This window comes from Bos indicus x Bos taurus, chromosome 24, assembly GCF_003369695.1.
Source record: "Bos indicus x Bos taurus breed Angus x Brahman F1 hybrid chromosome 24, Bos_hybrid_MaternalHap_v2.0, whole genome shotgun sequence".
Lineage (NCBI taxonomy): Eukaryota > Metazoa > Chordata > Mammalia > Artiodactyla > Bovidae > Bos > Bos indicus x Bos taurus.
Genome location: NC_040099.1, coordinates 53284876 through 53305533, shown reverse-complemented (window position 1 = coordinate 53305533; position 20658 = coordinate 53284876). Strand labels below are relative to the sequence as shown.

The following is a 20658-nucleotide window of genomic DNA, read 5'->3' as shown; positions in this document are numbered from 1 at the left end:
AGTAGATTTTCATTTTCAGAGGGACTTCGAAAGTGTTATCCAGTTTATGTTGGAGTTTATGCGACAAAGGTGACTTTCAGTCCTGTCTCCTCTGTCATCTCAGTGAATCATCTGACTTTCTTGAGCGGATGAGTCATGATTCTTAGCTAGGGGAGTGCTTTTTCCCACCTCAAGGATTAACCTGTGAATATGTGAGTTTTTAAAAATATAATGATGATAATAGTAATTATTATATAATCATATTATAGCTATTATATAGTATATGTATGTAATTCTTAGGAGAACCAGGTCAAGCAGGTGTTGTTTTGATTGCAGATAGTGTCTCTAGTGACATTTCTGACCCTTGTGCCCTAGACCCCTTAGAGCTGGGTGACTTTCTCTTTGACTTTGGACCACATGCCTGGGACAGATTTTCTGATCCCTAGGCCTCCAAGGGGAGATTAGTTTATAATTCTATTTTAAAAAATTTTAATTGTAATGTAGTTGATTTACAGTGTTGTATCAGTTACTGGTATACAGCAAAGTGATTCAGTTATACAGTATACATTCTTTTTCAGATTCTCTTCTGTTATAGACTATTAGATGATATTGAATATAGTTCCTTGGGCTATAGAGCAGGACCTTGTTGTTTATCTGTTTTCCATGTAATAGTGTTATTTGTAATCCCAAACTCCTAATTTATTCCTCCCTCATCATTTCCCTTTGGTAACTCTAAGATTGTTTTCCATGCGAGTGAGTCTCTATCCCTTTTGTAAATAAGTTATTTTGTGTTATTTAGTTCAGATTCCATAATTAAGTGATATATGATATTTGTTTTTCTCTAATTTACTTCACTTAGTATGTTAATCTCTGGGTCTATCCATATTGCTGCAAATGGCATTTTTATTTTTGGCTGAGTAATATCCTGATATGTAGCTCGTTTTCCTTATCCATTTATTTGTAGATGACTTTTCGGTTGCTTCCATGTCTTGGCTGTTGTAAATAGGGCTGCTGTGAACACTGAGGTGCCCATATATCTTTTCGAGGTTAAGTTTTCTCTGGATGTATGCTCAGGAGTGGGGTTGCTGGATCACATGGTGGCTCTGTTTTTAGTTTTGTAAGGATCCTCTGTTCTGTACCCCATAGTGGCTGTGCCGATTTCCATTCCCCTGCAGCAGAGGGCAGCCTGCCCTTTAGGCATAGTCCTCATTTCTGACTTCCACAAAGACACTGCCTATATTTTAATACCAAGCAGTGAGTGGATTTACTTCTGAACTCCTCTCCTTTTCAAATTTGCAGTAAGGTGTAATTGACCTGTGGGCTCTCTTTCTTCCTTTCTTTGGTATGTACATGTGTGCAATCTAGGGTCTATTTCATAGCAAGCTAAATTAAAATAAATTAGAGAATGAGTTAAAACGGTTGAATTGCCGACATCAGCAATGGATAACTGAGCTATGGGAGGCTTCCTAAGATTTCCTAAACCAGCTCATGGTGAGTTTTCTTTCCTAAAGTTGGCTAACTAGGTTAGATTTTATTTTCCCATTCCATTCCAGAGACTTCTAGCTCTGAGTTCTATGGGAAATACATGTCTATCATACCTTATCTGAAACCTTAGAGCCTGATGTTTTTCAGAATTCATTTTTTACAAAGAGGTGATGTAACAAACAGGTGGGGCCCAGAGCACTTTTAGGGCAGTGTAACTACTTTGTACACGTGTGTATAATGATGAATACACTTGTCCTAAGCCACAGGATATACAGACACCAAGAGTGAGCCCCAGTGTAGACTGTGGACTTGGGACAGTAATGGTGTGCAGGTTTGTTAATTGTAACAAATCACCACTCTGATGCTGGATGTTATAATAGTGAAGTCTGCGTGTGTGGGGGCAGGGACTACACCGAAAATCTCTATACCTTCTTTTCAGTGTTGTTCTGAATCCAGCACTGTTCTCAAAAAAGTAGTCTTTTTTTTTTTTTTCTTTTAAAGGTGATACCATGTATAATCACTGGCAGGGTCTGAACCAATACCCAGTAACCAAAACTATCTTTACAGTGAAATTTAGGCTCCTTTATGCTAAGCGGGTTCAGCATAGCTTAAAAATAGCCTGAAGTCAGTTTGGGTCAGATTTTGCCTCCAAATGAGTTTACATCAAAATTACAAAAAATAGAGTAAAAATTGGATTTCTTCTGACGTCTTTGGATTTTTGCATTGTGGTTAAGAGAGAAATTCTCCATCCACTCTACCCTGTTTATACTGGCTGTTTATGAGCCAGTCTGCAGTAGCAGTGGCACAGGCTTTCTTGTGTGGTGAGAGGGCTGAGAACTGCCATCTCATCCGAGTGACCTACACCAGCACCCCCGTGCCCGTGCATTCCACGGACCCTTCCTCGGGGTGGGCAGAGCTGCTGATGGTGCCAGGTGACTGACCGTGTGATGAGGTTAATCCCCTTTCCCTCGGCCCCCTCTGTCATAACCCGTCATAAAGCTGCCACTGGTTTTCAGAGCCAGCAGTTCACTGCTCTCATTTCTCTCTCTCTGCTCTCAGAAAAGGATAGCTTTACCCACACACTTCTGGGCAAATAAATGTCTCTTTGCTTTTTTGGGTAATCCTAGACTTATCGAAAAGATAAAAGTCAGAGTGGAGGTTTTGCTGATCACCAGAATGACCCAGAAAATAAAATGCCAACTTTCCTTATTTTTATACCCTCACGCTCAAGCTCTGATCTATTTCTCATGAAAGGGAGTGCTTACAGGTATCCCTTCTTTTCTGAGGTAGTCAGCTTGTTCCTTTAAGAGTAATTTTTTTTTTTTTTAGTGTAAATATACCCCCAGGAATGTGCTACTCACATCAATCCCTCAGTGATTTTTAAAAAATAACTAGTCTCAACATTCATGTTCACTGTAGAGGAATGTTTTTATCTAGGAAAAATGGGAATCCAGAGGCAGATAGGACTTCTAGTCACATTTCTACTAGTAAGTGTCCATTCCACCCGAGGCAGGTGTGTCTGATTCTCAGGTGCATAAAATGAAGATGTTGAATTTGAGTGTGCAAAATGGGGCCTTCTTCAGATGGGCTTTGGAAGGACTGTGAAACCATTTCTAAGTAAAAGTGTATATGAGTTTTGACATGAGTGTCATAGCCCATGAAACTATTAAAAGGATGCATTTTTTTTTCTTTAAAATCTTTATGCTTTCATAAGCTTGAATCATCATATATCAGATTGGCTTTAAACAAGTATTGCTTGCAAATTTATGACAGCCTTAGATGATTGGATATTGAGTGTGAGGATCTCAACAAGAAATAGATGCTATGCCTGGTGACAGATAAAGGGAGGGAGGGAAGAAGGGAGGGAGAGATGGTAAACTCCGGGATATTTGAGGAATGTTTAATAAGTTATTTACAAATATTTACAAAAGCATTTATATCATTTGATAGCATATTACCAAAGCAGAAGAGATACTACAGTATGCAAGGGCTGAAAATGGAGAAGGAAGAGTCCTTACCACGCTTAGCCCTGATCTGGCAAGGGAAAGGTGCCATTGCCACAGTCCCACGTAGAGTCATGAATTTGAAAGGAATGGTGACTTTTGGCCCAGAGTTGCCGCTATCCTGATGTGAACACTCAGAAAGAGCTGGAAGACAGATGCTCCAGCCATCACCCCTCCTCCCATCGGATTTCTCCCCAGGGCTCTGCAATAACCAAAATCAAAGGTAAGACAGAGTTGTCGTTCAGTCGCTCAGTCGTGTCTGACTTCTTGTGACCCCATGGACTGCAGCACGCCAGGCTTCCCTGTCCTTCAAAGAGACAGGGGAATCTATTGATAAGAGGCCAGCCTCCCTGAGCAGAAGAGAGCAGATCTGGGTGGGTAAACGGAAGCTATGCAGTCAAGCAGTGTAGAGTGAGTCAGATCAAGGCAGCAGGAGCCTGGAGACAAAACTGGTCTTGCCCCTGGTATGTGACCCAGACCTTCCCCGTGGCTCTGCTCCTTCATCCATCATCTAAGGGCGATGATACAAAGGCACCTTGGAGAGTTCCTTTCCGAAATGACCAATAAAAATGAGGATAAAACATTGTGCAGATATAAAGTGCCATATGGATGCTCAATGTTTGTAGTCATTGGTTTTAAATTCTGTAGGAGCAATGACAAAAGGCGGGGTGACATGTGCGCCAGTCTGAATGGCCCTGAGGCTCCAGCTGGGATAGAGCCAGCTGTGGAGAAGGGCACCTTGGCCGCTTCATGGACATTTCTGCAGAGTGAGGCCTGTCCTTGACACAGTTCAGTCAGAGCACAATATGGTTATGGGACTGTGTGTGTGTGCACGTGTGCTCAGTCATATCCCACTCTCTGCGACCCCATGGACTATAGCCCACAAGGCTGCTCTGTCCATGGAAATTTCCAGGCAAGAATACTGGAGTGGGTTGCCATTTCCTTCTCCAGAGGATCTTCCCAGCCCGGGGATCAAACCCATGTCTCTTGTGTTACTGGCAGTGGCAGGCTGATTCTTTACCACTGTGTCACCTGGGCATCCCTGTGGGACATTAGGACAACTAATTGATTCGATGACAGTATTTGTAACAGATGAGTCAAATCAACTATCCACTTCTCCCAATTTAAAAGCATGTCTTTTAAACTCATTGATGGGTGTATGGTACTGCTGCTGCTGCTGCTAAGTCTCTTCAGTCGTGTCTGACTTTGTGCAACTCCATAGATGGCAGCCCACCAGGCTCCCCCATCCCTGGGAATCTCCAGGCAAGAACACTGGAGTGGGTTGCCATTTCCTTCTCCAATGCATGAAAGTGAAAAGTGACCCTCAGCAACCCCATGGACTGCAGCCTTCCAGGCTCCTCCGTCCATGGGATTTTCCAGGCAAGAGTACTGTAGTGGGGTGCCATACCAGTGAGCACTAAATCAAAATACAGATTTCTAGGCGATAGCCCTGGAGACACTGACGCTGCTTATGAGGCATAGATTGTGGTGGCTCTGCAACAAGCTCCCCCAGGTTATTTTTATTTCCATGTTGGTTTGGGAAACATGATGCAGGCAAATTGTGTCTGTTCATTCTTCTCTTACAAGAGGGAATAATCTGGAGAGGAGGAGGAACCAATTAGGAGTGGGTTTATCACTTACTGAGGCGATGCAAGTTTCGGATCCAGACTATTGGCAGAGCCAGTGGTTGTAGACTGGATATTATTTGAAGGTGCTAAAAGATTCTGCTTAAAAAATGCCCCTCTCACTTCTATTACAAACCCAACAATCCTCACATGACTCATTTTTCTGCTTTAGGCCTTTAAAGCCTCCTGTTCAAGGGTAGTCATTCTCTATAAGCCAACAGGGCAGATTGGAAAGGTCATTGGACTAGGAGTCAGAAAACTTGGTTTTGGGATTTATTGTATTTCTCACTTCTGCTCATCTGTCTCTAAGGTTACTGGAGCCTCAAGTTCCTTCTTCATAAAAAAGAGACATTAGCTTAGTAGCTTTCTGGGCTTTTTACTTAGTAGTAGTACTCTTTTGTCAAATTAAAGCTTGCTAAAGACCACCATATGTCAATTTAAAAATGTTGAGTTGTTTTAATTAAAAAAACAGGCAGATGACACAGAAGCCTGTGCTGCTTTCTTTTCACTGCTTCCATTGCAGTGCTTCCTCCAGAACCCTAGGATTCTACTACCCACATTTAGAAAATTGCTGCAAAAAGTGAGCGCCAGATTCTCTTTATCTTTAAAAAAATTGTTTATTCTACTTGGATGCATTTTAAACTATTAACAGCAATTGTATTTTGAGCCATCAGTTCAAAGTAGTTTCTCAGAAAATGTATTCATCTTTAAAAATCCAGAGAAAAATAGAACATTTAATAAAGATATTCTGGGACTTCCCTGGTGGTCCAATGGTTAAGAATCCACCTACCCATGCAGGGGTCATGGGTTCAATTCTTCCAGGAAGATTCCACATGCCACAGAGTGCCCGTGCAACACAACTACTGAGCCTTTGCTCCAGAGCCTGGAAGCTGCAACTGCTAAGCCTACACGCCACAAACTGCTGAAGCCCATGTGTCTAGAGCCTGAACTCCCCAACAAGGGAAACGAATGCAATGAGAAGCCTGTGCACTGAAGCTAGAGAGGAGGACCCTCTAGTGGCAACTAGAGAAAAACCCGAGCAAAAGGAAGACCCAGTGCAGCCACAAATAAATACAATTAATTTAAAACATTTATAAAAAATAAAGATCTTTTGATGAAGCATAGGAGTTATTGAAGAAGGGACAAACTCAGAACAAAACCCCTGAGAAAGGGGCTGAATCCAACAGGCTGAGACATCCTGAAAAGTAATATGTCAGGGGCAGGGCATTCTAAGGGTAAATGGAAATAAGCAATATAGCAATAATAATATCATCATTTCTATAATTTTGTGGATTCCTAAAATATTTGCTGCCTTCTCCCTTTTTTCCTTATAACAGCTCCTCAATACAGGCACCTGTCCAGCCTCCGTGTCGGGGTTTCTCAGTCTCAGCACTACTGACGTTCCGGGCTCGGTCGCTCCTTGTGGTGGGGACTGTCCTAAGCACTGTCGGAAGTTTGGCAGCATCCCTGGGCTCTACTCACCAGACGCCAGTAGGAACCTCTCCCCCAAACTGTGACAACCGAGAATGTGTCCGGACATGGGCCTGGGGCCCCTCCCAGATGAGAAACACTGGTTTCCATAAAATAATTGAAATATAGAGAAGCTATGAGACTTGATGGAAATGGTACAGCTGTTGAGTTAGACCGTTTGTTCCCATGGGCTCTTTCCCTTTGCAGTGTTACTTGAATGGAGCCATTCATACTTTGCATATTTTTGCTTTGCTTTTTATCTGCTCCTGGAAGCAGTTATATCTCCCAACTATCTATACCCTTTCCTGAAAATATACTTCTGAGACCTGTTTTCCAAAAAGAGCCGTGACTCTCTGCAGGGGAGAATTTAGGTCAAGGATAAGGTCAGGTATGCACACACTCAGCACTCCTTGCTTGAAGGTGTAGTTGCTATAGATTTTAAGCCCAAGGCTTTTGTAGGATGCTGGTCCTGACAGTTGATATAATTATAAAAGACATTCTTTGGTGTACTGTTAATTCAGCTGTCCTGAAGTGTTGATACCTCCTGCATGTTCCTTCTTTAATATTTTCTATTGAATCTTTAATGACCATTTAGAGAAATTAGCCATTAGTTAAAAAGCTCATTATGGTAATGAATTTCTCTACCCAGATTGATATCATGGTCTATAATTTTTAACCTTGATTGGTCTGGTATTGGAAAAGGAATTTATTGCTTTGAAGAGTTATTGGATCGATACACTTGGAATAATGTGTTGGGTAACCATGCCAACACAACTTACATACAATATTGGAAGGTGCGGTGGTTTTAAAATAATTTACAGAGAGATAATTAAGTCTAGTTGTGACAAGACAGAAGATAAATGATGATTCATTTGAAGCCTGCTGGTATTTCTTTCGCTGAAAAAAATAAGGCTAGTATAGCAAGCATTAAATCTAATAAATGATTCACTGAACAAAATTCCTAGAGTATTTCCCTAAGAGAATTTCCCTTTATGTGTCTTCTTTCACATTTGAGCTCATCTTACTCAGTCTCTTCTCAAGGACTTCAGGGCTCTCATTTTTTCTTCATGGTTAAAAGTACACAGGGGATAAATATGCAAGAGAGCAGTGGCGGTCAGGGTCAAACATGGTGAAACCAGGATGATCTTTGAGCTTTTCCTTGGTGAACCTTTCTCCTGTTCAGTACCTCACTGCTTTCTCAATCTTTTTGTGTTTAACATGGTTCTTAGTTAATATCAACTACTCCCAGCAAAACAAATAAAGAACTCCAGAATGATTTTCTAGGTTGTACCCTTTGCCAGCATTTCAAGCTGAGATACTGCTATTTCTGGCAGTGTATGAAAACTCTCTTAGGAGTATTATGGCATGCATAATGTTAAGTGAATCATAATATTAAGTGAAGTTTCCAGAACTTCAATTTCCATATGTTCTTTTCCTAAAATTGTTTTGCCTAAAGTATCTGCATTTGAGTTGTCAATCACTTCTTCTTTGCTACACTCCTTTTCCTCTTCCATCTTTACCCATCCAGAATCTTACTGTGGCTCTTTGCCCAATGTTCTTAAAAAAAAAAAAAAGGCACCAAATAAAGGGACACCTTAAAATACTGTTGAACATCTTTTTAAATCAAGACACCATAACATTTACTTCCACCCATATCATTAAGAAAAGTTTGTCCAGTTCTACTTCAGAATAAAAAACAGTTATAATAATACATTTATTTGTTTTGCATGATTATATACTAACAATAAGTATACTAAAACTCAATCCAAGTGAATTTTTTATAGCATCATAGAGCCTAATGCTTAGAGGAAGAAAAATGTGTACCTGTTGTTGCAAAGAAATAGAGTACGATAGGTGCTCATTAAAACTTTCAAATATTACATTAGAATAGAATTTTGTGGGATAAGTAAAATGAAAATTTGAGTTGAGGTGTACAAATCAGGTGTAAAAATTTTCACGAATTTACCTAAAACGGTCAGGGTTGCATATAAAATTACTATGCTATTTACAGCCTATTGAATACATTTAAAGGACTGACTCTGTTACTTTGTAGGTATTTTCATGGCTGTTGTGAATATTTTTATTTTTTTTTAAGAAACATAGTGTTGTGTTAATTTCTGATATACAAAGTAGTTCAGTGTGTGTGTGTGTGTTTGTGTGTGTATGTGTGTGTATACATTTATATATGTATAGTTACTGTACGGTATTGAACATAGTTCCCTGTGCTACATGGTAGGACCTTGTTGTTCATCTGTTTATATACGGTAGTTTGTATCTGCTAATCCCGTATCCCTAATTTATCTTCTCCCAAGCCCTCTCCACTTTGGTATCCATAAGTCTGTTTTCTATGTCTGTGAGTTTGTTTCTGTTTTGTAAATAAGTTCATTTATAGCATTTTATAGATTTTTTTAGATTTCTTAGATTCCACATGTAAGTGATCTGATATTTCTCTTTAACTTATTTCGCCTTAAATGTTAGTCTCTAGGTCTGTGCATGTTGCTGTAAATGTCATTATTTCATTCTTGTTTATGGCTCAGTAATATTCCACACATCTATATATTCACATCTTCTTTATCCATTCATCTGTTGACAGATACTTAGGTTGCTTTCCTGTCTCAGCTATTATAAATAGTGCAGCTGTGAACATTAAGGGACATGTATCTCCTTGAATTATAATTTTTTCCAGACATATGCCCAGCAGTGGGATTGCAGGATCATGGGGTAACTCTATTTTTCATTTTTTAATGAATCTCTATACTGTTCTCCATAGAGGCTGCACCAGTTTGCATTCCCATCAACCGTGTAGTAGGTTCACTTCTTTCCACATCCTCACCAGCATCCATTATTTGTTGACTTTTTGTTACTGGCCATTCTGATCTATGTGAGGTGATACCTCATTGTCGTTTTGATTTTGTGGTTGGTTGTTCAGTCACTAAGTCATGTCCAACTCTTTGTGACCCCATGGTCCATAGCATGCCAGGCTTCCCTGTCCTTAACTTTCTCCAAGAGTTTGCTCAAATTCATGTCCATTGAGTCAATGATGCCATCTAACCATCTCATGCCCTGCTGCTCCTTTCTCCCTTTGCCTTTAGTCTTTCCCAACATCGGGGTCTTTTCCAGTTAGTAGCTCTTTGCATCAGGTGGCCAAAGTATTGGAACTTTGGCTTTAGCATCAGTGCTTCCACTGAATGTTCAGGATTGATTTCCTTTAGGATTCACTGGTTTGATATTGCAGTCCAAGGAACTCTCAAGAATTTTTTCCAGCACCACAGTTTGAAAGCATCAATTCTTCAGTACTCAACCTTTTTTATGATCCAACTCACATCTGTACATGACTACTGGAAAAACCATAGCTTTGACTGTATGGATCATTGTTGGTAAAGTTATGTCTCTGCTTTTTAATATGCTGTCAGACTTGTTATAGCTTTCCTTCCAAGGAGCAAGCGTCTTTAATTTCATGGTTGTAGTCACCATCTGCAGTGATTTTGGAGCCCAGGAAAATAAAGTCTGTCCCTGTTTCCATTGTTTGTCCATCTATTTGCCATGAAATGATGGAACCAGGTGCTATGATTTTAGTTTTTTGAATGCTGAGTTTTAAGCCAGCATTTTCACTCTCCTCTTTTACCCTCATCAAGAAGATCTTTAGTTCCTCTTCACTTTCTGCCATTTGAGTGGTATTGTCCACACATCTGAGTTTGTTGATATTTCTACTGGCAATCTTGATTTCAGCTTATGATTCATCCAACTCGGCATTTTGCATGTTTTGATTTGTATTCTCTAAAAGTTAGCCACTGCTGAACACCTTTTCATGCCTCTTGAGCATCTGTCTATCTTCTTTGGGGAAATGTGTCTATTGAGGTCTTCTGCCCATCTCTTGATTTGGTTTTGTTGTTATTGAGTTGTATGGCTTTTTGTATGTTTTGGAAACTAAGCCCTTGTTAGTCACATTGTTTGCAAATATTTTTTCCCATTGCATAGTTTGTCTTTTCATTTTATTTATGTTTTCCTTTTCTCTGCAAAAGCTCATAAGCTTTGATTAGTTCCCGCTTGTTTATCTTTGCTTTTATTTCTAATGACGTGGAAGACTGACCTAAGAAAACATTGCTGTGATTTATGTCACAGAATATTTTCCCCATGTTCTCTTCTAGGAGTTTTATAGTGTTATGTCTTATATTTAAGTCTTAAACCACTCTTTCTTTACTTTTGTGTATGGTGTGAACAAGTGTTCTAACTTCATTGATTTACATGTGACTGTCCAACTTTTCTAACACTATTAGCTGAAGAGATTGCATTTTCTCCATCGTATATTCATGTGCCCTTTGCCAAAGATTAAATTACTGCAGGTGTGTAGCCTATTTATGAGCTCTCTGTTTGTTCCACTGACCTGCAAGTCTGTTTTTGTGCCACTATCCTGCTATTTTTTATTACTGTAACATTGTAGTATTTTCTGAAATCTGGGAGGGTTATTCCTTCAGCTTTTTTCTTCTTCCACAGAATTTCTGTGGGAATTCTACATCTTTTATGGTTTCATATAAATTTTAGGATTATTTGTTTTAGTTTTGTGGAAAACTCATGGGTGATTTGATAGGGTTTGCATTAAATCTGTAGAGTGCTTTGGATAGTATAGCCATTTTAACAGTGTTAATTCTTCCAGTTCAAGAGCAAGGAATATCTTTCCATTTCATTGAATCATCTTCATAATTTCTTTTATCAGTGTTTTATAGTTCTTAGCATACAAGTGTTTTACCTCCTTGGTTAGATTTATTCTCAAGCTTTTTTTTTTTTTTTGGTGTGATTTTAAAAGGGATTTTTTTTTTTTTTTTTGCTTTCTCCTTCTGGTATTTCATTGGTAGTGTCAGAGAAGTGCAGCAGATGTCCCACAGGTGCTGAGCTTATGAAGCTGCTGATGGAGTAAATGCACACAGGTCCACTTCCGCTGGGACATGGCTGAGATTTCAGCTCCGCCTCCTCGAACTCTCCTCCTAGATTTGTAGAGGAGAAGCTGTGGAGCAAGTGGAGAATGAGGCCGCCTGGTAAGGCCTTGCCTCTCCCTTCAGCAGTGCACTAACAGTGGGGCTGTTACGGCAGACCTGGGCTCCGTCCTGGACGCGTCTCAGGTTGGGGCTGACCACACTCCAGTCCCTTCAGCCAGTCTCTGCACAGCCAACCCCTGTTCCCTTCCCGGATCTGGCCCCTGAAGCCAGAGTTTCAGCATCCCCGTGTGCACCAGCAGACCTGTGTCTGGGGCTGGGCAGTATGGGAGCTGCCCAGGACCGGCTGTGCTGGCTGTTCTCTATTACACCTGCTGCACACTCCTCGTGGTCTCTGACGTTTGCTATGCGGGCCTCCCCCGTGGCTCAGCTGGTAAAGAATCTGCCTGCAGTGCAAGAGGCCGGGGTTCGATTCCTGGATCGGGAAGATAACTCGAAGAAGGAAATGGCAACCCCCTCCAGTATTCTTTCCCGGAGAATCCCACAGACAGAGGAGCCTGGAAGGCTACAGTCCATGGGTTCCCAAAGAGTTGGATACAGCTTAGCTCACCAACCAGAGTGACGGAACCTTTCCTCTTTCACTGCTCCCAGAGGCACAGGTCCCATCCCAATGCTTTTTTTTTTCTTTCTTTAATTCTCTTTTGTCCTTTCTGGTTGCATGGTGATCTTTCTTGCAACTTTGGCTGAATGAGATCTGCTGGCGGTCAGTAGGTATTCCGTCAGAATTGTTCCACATGTAGATGTATTTTTGATGTGTTTGTGGGAAAGGATGAGCTCTACTTTCTTAACTATGGATTCTTGTAATATGCTGAAATATATATAATATCCTCATGATAATGTACGTGAGCAAAATGTTTCAAACCTTTTGCTTTATATCATGGATCACGTCTTCTTTCAAAGCCTGCCTATCTTGTGACCTAGAACCCCATGGGATGTATACAACTTAAAAAAAAATTTGATGTCAACTAAAAGTATTAACTATACATGAAATATGTGTGTATATTTGCCTTTAATAGTGCCTTGGAACTTGGAAATCATATAACACTTTTTTGCTGGTGGGTATTTTGTTACCCTTCACAAAATTAATTATATAATTAACTTACTACATATAATAAGTTAATTAACTTATTTTTATATATAATTAACTTACTACATATAATATAATTAACTTACTACACTGTGAATACTTGAAATTATCTGTGAAGGATCAAATACTTCTTCAGAAAATATGTCTATCCTGATTTTTATTTTTAAATTTAAATGTTACTTTTTTAACTTTTTAGTATTGCAGTTGTTTTAATTTTTAGGATTTCAAGTCTCTATATTCTGTATTACTTGATGAAAAGGTAAAAAGGCATCCTCCAATACTATGTTTTCTACTTCTTCAGTTCTTGAAGGAAATCAATAGAACTTCTACTACATAGAAAAGAGAGTGAGGAATTACGAATTAAAATGTTTTGGTGAAATGTATTTTGAATTTTAACTGTCTTAAATATGGCCAGGGATTTCCCTGGTGTCTCAGTGGTAAAGAATCTGCCAGTGAATGCAGGAAATGTGGGTTTGATCCCTGGGTTGGGAAGATCCCCTGGAGAGGGAAATGGCAACCCACTCCAGTGTTCTTGCTTGGGAAGTCCCATGGACAGAGGAGCCTAGCCAACTACAGTCCATGGGGTCACAAAGAGTTGGATACAACTTATCAATTAAACAACAACAACAGCAAAATGTGTCCGGGAAACATGGAAGAAATGGATCCTAACCAGGCATAACTGGTGGTCCTAAGTCACTGCTTAAATATAGCCAGCACTTCATTTGTTTAATGACACACTCAAGTTACCGATACAGTAAAGATGGCAATAAGCATTTATTCATATCCTCTCAAGATGTTTTAGAGAAGGCAATGGCAACCCACTCCAGTACTCTTGCCTGGAAAATCCCATGGACAGAGGAGCCTGGTGGGCTGCAGTGCCTGGGGTCACTGAGAGTCGGACACGACTGAGTGACTTCACTTTCACTTTTCACTTTCATGCATTGGAGAAGGAAATGGCAACCCACTCCAGTGTTCTTGCCTGGAGAATCCCAGGGACGGGGGAGCCTGGTGGGCTGCTGTTTATGGGGTCTCACAGAGTTGGACACAACTGAAGGGACTTAGCAGCAGCAGCAGCAGCAAGACGTTTTTACCTCTGTGTAGAAATTAGTTGTTTTTAATTTTATGTGCAGTAATAAAATTTCCTTTTTGTTTTTAATCCATGGCCGTGAACAATTAAAAGTGTTACTAGACTGTTTTTAAATTGAATATATCTATGACTTCTCTAAACATTTGCTCGTGGGCCTATATGGAATATGGTATGGAAGACTTACACAAGTAACCCAGCAGACTCTGAGCTACTTAAAGGAAGGTAGCCATCTCATAAATCTTTGTATTTCTAATGCTTCCCTTGATAGTAACATCATAGTGTGCAAGAAATACAATCGTGTTGTTTCCTAAACATCTTCCCTCTAAGGACCAGTTTTAATATACCAGATACAAGTTTGCCAATACACGAGCGGCCCAAAGAATTGATAAAAATTATCAGTATCATTCATCATTGCTCAAAGATCTGTTTTCAGTTTTGCTATATAGACTCACCCCTAAGGTCAAAATTATAACAAGAACAACTTACGACTTCTTTTGGTTTTATTTTGTTTATTTTTGGCTGTGCTCGCTTTGTGGGCCTTTCTCTGGTTTTGGTAAGTGGGGGCGTCCCTGCAGTGTTCTGCCTTCTCATGACAGTGGGTTCTGTTGCGCTGGATTCTAGAGCTCGGGCTCTAAGACACTTGAGCTCCAGTAGTTGTAGCACAAGAGCTCAGGAGTTGCTGTTCTCGGGCTCTAGAGCACCGGCTCAATAGCTGTGGCGCACGGGCTTTTTAGTTGCTCCATGGCATGTACGATATTCCCAGACCAGGGAGCAAACCCATGTCTCCTGCATTGGCAGGTGGATTCTTTACTGCTGATCCACCAGGGAAGCCCTGCAGCTTCTTTTTAAAAAGCAGTTGGTGAGGTAGCCAGATCAGGTGCTTCAGTATATTCTACTTATTTGAACTGGCAGATGGTTTACAACCAAGGACAACAGCAAGCAATCGACAAGGTTTTAATCCTTACTGTTCTCCCTGGTGTCACCTAAGATCAGGTTGTGGTGTCCGTGTGGCTCAGACAGTAAAGAAGCTGCCTGTTCTCCCTGGTGTCACCTAAGATCAGGTTGTGGTGTCCGTGTGGCTCAGACAGTAAAGAAGCTGCCTGTTCTCCCTGGTGTCACCTAAGATCAGGTTGTGGTGTCCGTGTGGCTCAGACAGTAAAGAAGCTGCCTGTTCTCCCTGGTGTCACCTAAGATCAGGTTGTGGTATCCATGTGGCTCAGACAGTAAAGAAGCTGCCTGTTCTCCCTGGTGTCACCTAAGATCAGGTTGTGGTGTCCGTGTGGCTCAGACAGTAAAGAAGCTGCCTGTTCTCCCTGGTGTCACCTAAGATCAGGTTGTGGTGTCCGTGTGGCTCAGACAGTAAAGAAGCTGCCTGTTCTCCCTGGTGTCACCTAAGATCAGGTTGTGGTGTCCGTGTGGCTCAGACAGTAAAGAAGCTGCCTGTTCTCCCTGGTGTCACCTAAGATCAGGTTGTGGTGTCCGTGTGGCTCAGACAGTAAAGAAGCTGCCTGTTCTCCCTGGTGTCACCTAAGATCAGGTTGTGGTGTCCGTGTGGCTCAGACAGTAAAGAAGCTGCCTGTTCTCCCTGGTGTCACCTAAGATCAGGTTGTGGTGTCCGTGTGGCTCAGACAGTAAAGAAGCTGCCTGTTCTCCCTGGTGTCACCTAAGATCAGGTTGTGGTGTCCGTGTGGCTCAGACAGTAAAGAAGCTGCCTGTTCTCCCTGGTGTCACCTAAGATCAGGTTGTGGTGTCCGTGTGGCTCAGACAGTAAAGAAGCTGCCTGTTCTCCCTGGTGTCACCTAAGATCAGGTTGTGGTGTCCGTGTGGCTCAGACAGTAAAGAAGCTGCCTGTTCTCCCTGGTGTCACCTAAGATCAGGTTGTGGTGTCCGTGTGGCTCAGACAGTAAAGAAGCTGCCTGTTCTCCCTGGTGTCACCTAAGATCAGGTTGTGGTGTCCGTGTGGCTCAGACAGTAAAGAAGCTGCCTGCGATGCAGGAGACCTGGGTTTGATCCCTGGGTCAGGATGATCCCCTGGAGAAGGAAATGGCAACCCACTCCAGTATTCTTGTCTAGAGAATTTCATGGACAGAGGAGTCGTGGGCTACAGTCCATGAGGTCACAAAGAGTCAGACGTGACTGAGCGACTAATGCGTGTGGTGCCCATGAAGATGGAATTTATAGATTATATATATATGAAAGTATACACACCAGCATATGTATATAATTGTGCTTATGTAATATTATATATAATACATATATCTTTGTCTATGTTTCTTAGTCTCTGCCTATTTGTAGGAAAGGATACCACATATATGTATGTGTGTGTATATATATACACACACACTCAAAAACATGTATATAATTATGCTTATATAATATTATATATTATATATATATATATATCTGCTTATCTATTTTCCTTAGTCTCCGCCTGTTCATAGTAAAGAAAACCATTGTCTACTCGGACCAGATCTAAACTTTGAGATGGTTCAGAGAGGGGGAAAAAGCATTGCAGAATGTTTGCACTCTGCTGAGGAAAGATATCTTATATGCACCTGCTGATTTTTAAATAAGACCTTTGTTTGTCAAAACATATTTTCTTGAGTTGTCATAAATTATACTACATAATGGTTTGGGTCCCAAGTTCAACCTATAAACGCTGTGCTCACAGCTGGCAAATCTGTTCCATTTTGCTTCTGGCTTACAGCCTTTCATTTTATTTAAGGATCACATCTGCTCAGAGCTGGCACTGGGACACAGACTTGAGAAACCTGGTACACTGAAGTTAAGCCTGCCACCCTTGCTAACTTGATGTGCCGAGTTCTGAGTTTTGGTACACCTCCCCCCACCCCATCTAAGGACATACACCCACCCACCCACCCACCCATACACACACACGTTTTTTCTTTCTCTTAAATGGCCGTTTGGGCAGAGTTGGCTGGTACAACTTACACTAGTCAGTAACACTACAAAATCTGAGTTTGATTTATGTTCTCCTAATTTTTTTTAAAAAACACACTATGGTTGCTAAAACGTTTATGCTTAAACAATAACTGCAACCACAACATAAAATCCTATGTCCGAAAGTCCTCTTTTATTGTTAGGGAGCCAAAAGGAGAGGTCTGGAGGATAAGAGCTTCAGTCTTCAAGAAATGAGATCTGGAATATCTAACCCATTTTGCAGATCCAGGATGACCCATTGTCCTTAGAAGAATGAGATAGTGAGTTAGTTCTCAAATGATACTGTAAGTCAGGTTCAGAAATGAAGAAACTCTCCTCCATGGTATCACAAAGCAGATATGATATTGACCATCATCACCCTGTTGATTTTACAGAGAATCTCAGACCAGATTTTCAGGAAGCAAATGCATCTCTCAGCTTCACACCTCATACATCCTGAACTGCAAAGCGGGTGAACCAGTCCCTTCTCCAGGGGATCTTCCAGACCCAGGGATTGAACTCTGGTCTCCTGCATTGCAGGCAGATTCTTTACCACCTGCTGCTGCTGCTGCTAAGTTGCTCCAGTCGTGTCCGACTCTATGTGATCCCACAGATGGCAGCCCACCAGGCTCCCCTGTCACTGGGATTCTCCAGGCAAGAACACTGGAGTGGGTTGCCATTTCCTTCTCCAGAGCATGAAAGTGAAAAGTGAAAGTGAAGTCGCTCAGTCGTGTCTGACTCCTAGCGACCCCATGGACTGCAGCCCACCAGGCTCCTCTGCCCATGGGATTTTCCAGGCAAGAGTACTGGAGTGGGGTGCCATTGCCTTCTCCATTTGCCACCTGAGCCACCAGGAAAGCCTGCAAAGGGGATGAGCTTGGTCTAAAGAAGGACACTGGTGAGACTGAGTACCAGGTTTCCAAGCTTTTTGTGATTCTGTTCAATCTCGGGGAAAAGAAAAATCATTTACCCTAAATACATACATGAATGTGGCATTTCACCCCTGCTGTAGGGACCATAAACAAGTTTAAAGAGTCTCCGACCTCACAAAGTTTATAGTCTGGATGCGGAGGGTGTATACACACACACACACACACACACACACACACACACACACACACATATATACATGAAACAGTAGCAGAAAGACATACATGGGCAAAAAGAGATGAGAAAAGACTAGAAGAGAATGTTACTAAATTCTCGACCACATAAACCAATTTCCAAGATAGTAAACATTGTAGGGAAGTGTGATCACCAGGGCAGTAAAATCATAGAAAATGCCATGGGCCTTGAACAAAACCTTGAAACATAGATAGCTTATAACTAAGCAAAATAAAGGAGGACTTTCTGGTTGAGGAAAAAGCCAAGGTCTGGCATGTTAGATGTTCAGTAATGAGACAAACTGACCTTAGCAGAGGGTACTTGCTATAATGTTCTTTATTATTCTGTTTAGTTTCCCAACTTTCCTTTAGCAAGTCACAGCAGAAGTTTGGCAGGATACAGACCCCTGGACCATGAAATCAAAGGTGAAAGTGAGTTTAATGTTGAGTAGCCATCCTGACAAAATGCATGTATTCCAAAAACAATGGTATGCCTGCATGCTAAGTTGCTTCAGTCGTGTCCAACTCTGTGCAACTGTATGGACTGTAGCCCACCAGTCTCCTCTGTGCATGGGATTCTCCAGGCAAGAATACGGGAGTGGGTTGCCGTAGCTTAACTCTTATTTACTACACACCGGGTTACTCTTCTAAGGGTTTTACATCTATATTAACTCGTTCTACTCCTCAATGAATCTGTGACATAAATCTGTCATTTTACCATTTTACAGATCAGGGAACTCAGGCACAGAGAATTGAAGTAACTTGCTCAGAGTCAAGAAGCCAATTAGTGGTAAAACTAGAACTCCAGGCAGAATTCCTTCCCCAGCCAATCTTTCCACTCAAATACTGCACCCAGCAAGATGCTGCAGAATATTGTGTGCATCTCACAAAACTATCTCTGATATGATCCACAAGCTTCTTTGATTGCTAAATGTCTTTACATTTTATCTAGTTCTTTTTAAAAAGATCTTTTCTGGTTTCCCTCTTTCTCTCTGGTTTAGACTTTTATCACAATCATTTTAAACTTAATTTTTTTTTAATATCTCTGTGTGATGAATATTAACTAGTCCAGCTTTGTGCCTATATATATATATATGAGTTTGATAATTTGGTTTCCTAAATCAGATACATCTGTTTTACCCTTTCCTTTTCAGTACATACATATTCTAAAAAGTGATTTGTAATCCCTATTCTTAGGGAAAAAAAAGTTATGAAACCACTCTGCCTAAAATTAAATCCGGCCTTTTCTTCCCATGCAACTTTCTCTATAGTCTTGTTCAAATTACTTAACTTTTCTGTACTTAAGTTTTGTTTTTTTTTTTTAATTTATAAATTGATGTAATATAACCTGCAATATAGATGATTTTCAGTCTGGGGCAGATGAACCTAGCTCCTTTCAGGAAAGAAAGCACTCAAAGATTGAGCTTGAAGGTATTCCCACTAGCCACTTTTGGGGTAACTCGAACATCAAAAAGAATAATGAGTCTAATTGATTTTAAAGCATTGAGCAAATGAAAGTCTATGAACTCAAATGTGATAATCAAAGAATAAAATTCATTTGCCACCCTGGGAGGTAAATCTTCTACCAAATCTTTACTCTGAAGATTTGCTAATGAAGGAGAAGGAATTAATCATTTACTTTGTCTTTGAGGGAGAAAAGAGATTTGTGTTCAAATGGATAAGAGGAAGGTCTTTTTTCCCCAGCAGATAAATGCAGAAGAATAGAAACCAACATTATGCACCCTTCAGTGAGACAATGGGCCAGGAAGGATTACTGGAGTGAAGAAGTGGTTTCAAGGTAGGATATTTACATGCCAAAGCTTTACTTCACAGAGCACTTAACTGCAGAGGAGGCAGGGGAACTTTACAAGGAACTCTTAGGTCACCTCTCCTAACTGTGAGCTTGTTATGTAGTGTATATGGTGCAGCATCACTCTTGAAGTAATCTTGTCAAAACTACCTCAATCTAAATAAATCTGTTGACCTTATTTCCAGTTGACAGAAAATAAAGGGATTAAGAATTCAAGAACAAGAACACTTGCCCTAAACTCTTCCAAGAAATCAATGTCATTCTTTTTTTTTTTTTTTTTTTTGACATTTTCCTCATAAATTTATTTCTTCTTTTGTGGCTTAACATGTGATCTACCCTAGAGAATGTTCCATGTTCATTTAAAAAGGTAGGGAGTTGGGGTGTCTGTGCTAGAGTAAAAGAAACTAAAAAATACAGCAACCAAATGCAGTATGTAAACTCTGGTTGAATCCTAGTTTTAAAAAGAAAGTATAAAATATATTGTTGTTGTTTAGGACCTAAGTCATATCTGACTCTTTGAGACCTCATGGACAGTAGCCTGCCAGGCTCTTCTGTCTATGGGATTTCCCAGACAAAAATACTGGAGTGGGTTGCCATTTCCTTCTCCATAAAAGATAAAATAGCTTTATGCAAAATTACATATGCAGCAGAGGTATAAGAGCTATGAATGGAATTTGGCGTTTGAGGAAATTTAAATATATAATAGACACTGAGCCATATTAGGAAAAACATTTTCTTAGATGATAATAGAATTGCGGTAAAAAAAAAATAGCTTTTTAAGAAGGTGCATGGGAAATATTTAGGTGTAAAATATCATGATGTCTAAAATTTGCTTTCAAATAGGCTATCAAAAATATGTTGTACATACACACGATAAGGATGGTGACATGTATGTAAATAAAGATTGAATCAAAGTGGTGGGTACATTCATGGTTATCCTGCTATTCTTTCAACTTTTTCTCCGTATCCGAAATTCACAATGAAAAGTTAGCAGGAATGACTTCAAAGACATAACAACCAGTTGAAACGTGTTATCCTGATATCTCTTGAATTAGATAACACAGTTGTTTACTCATTT

General features: G+C 40.5%; 1 long non-coding RNA gene across 2 annotated transcripts in view; it reads left to right on the top strand.

The window, feature by feature from the left end:
* Positions 1 to 3345: 3345 nt before the first annotated feature.
* LOC113882639 overlaps positions 3346 to 20658 on the top strand; it is a 145084-nt gene continuing 127771 nt past the window's right edge. For both annotated transcript variants that reach the window (XR_003508407.1, XR_003508406.1), the window contains exons 1-2: positions 3346 to 3690; positions 19475 to 19568. This is a non-coding gene — a long non-coding RNA (uncharacterized LOC113882639). The remainder of the gene's footprint in view (positions 3691 to 19474; positions 19569 to 20658) is intronic.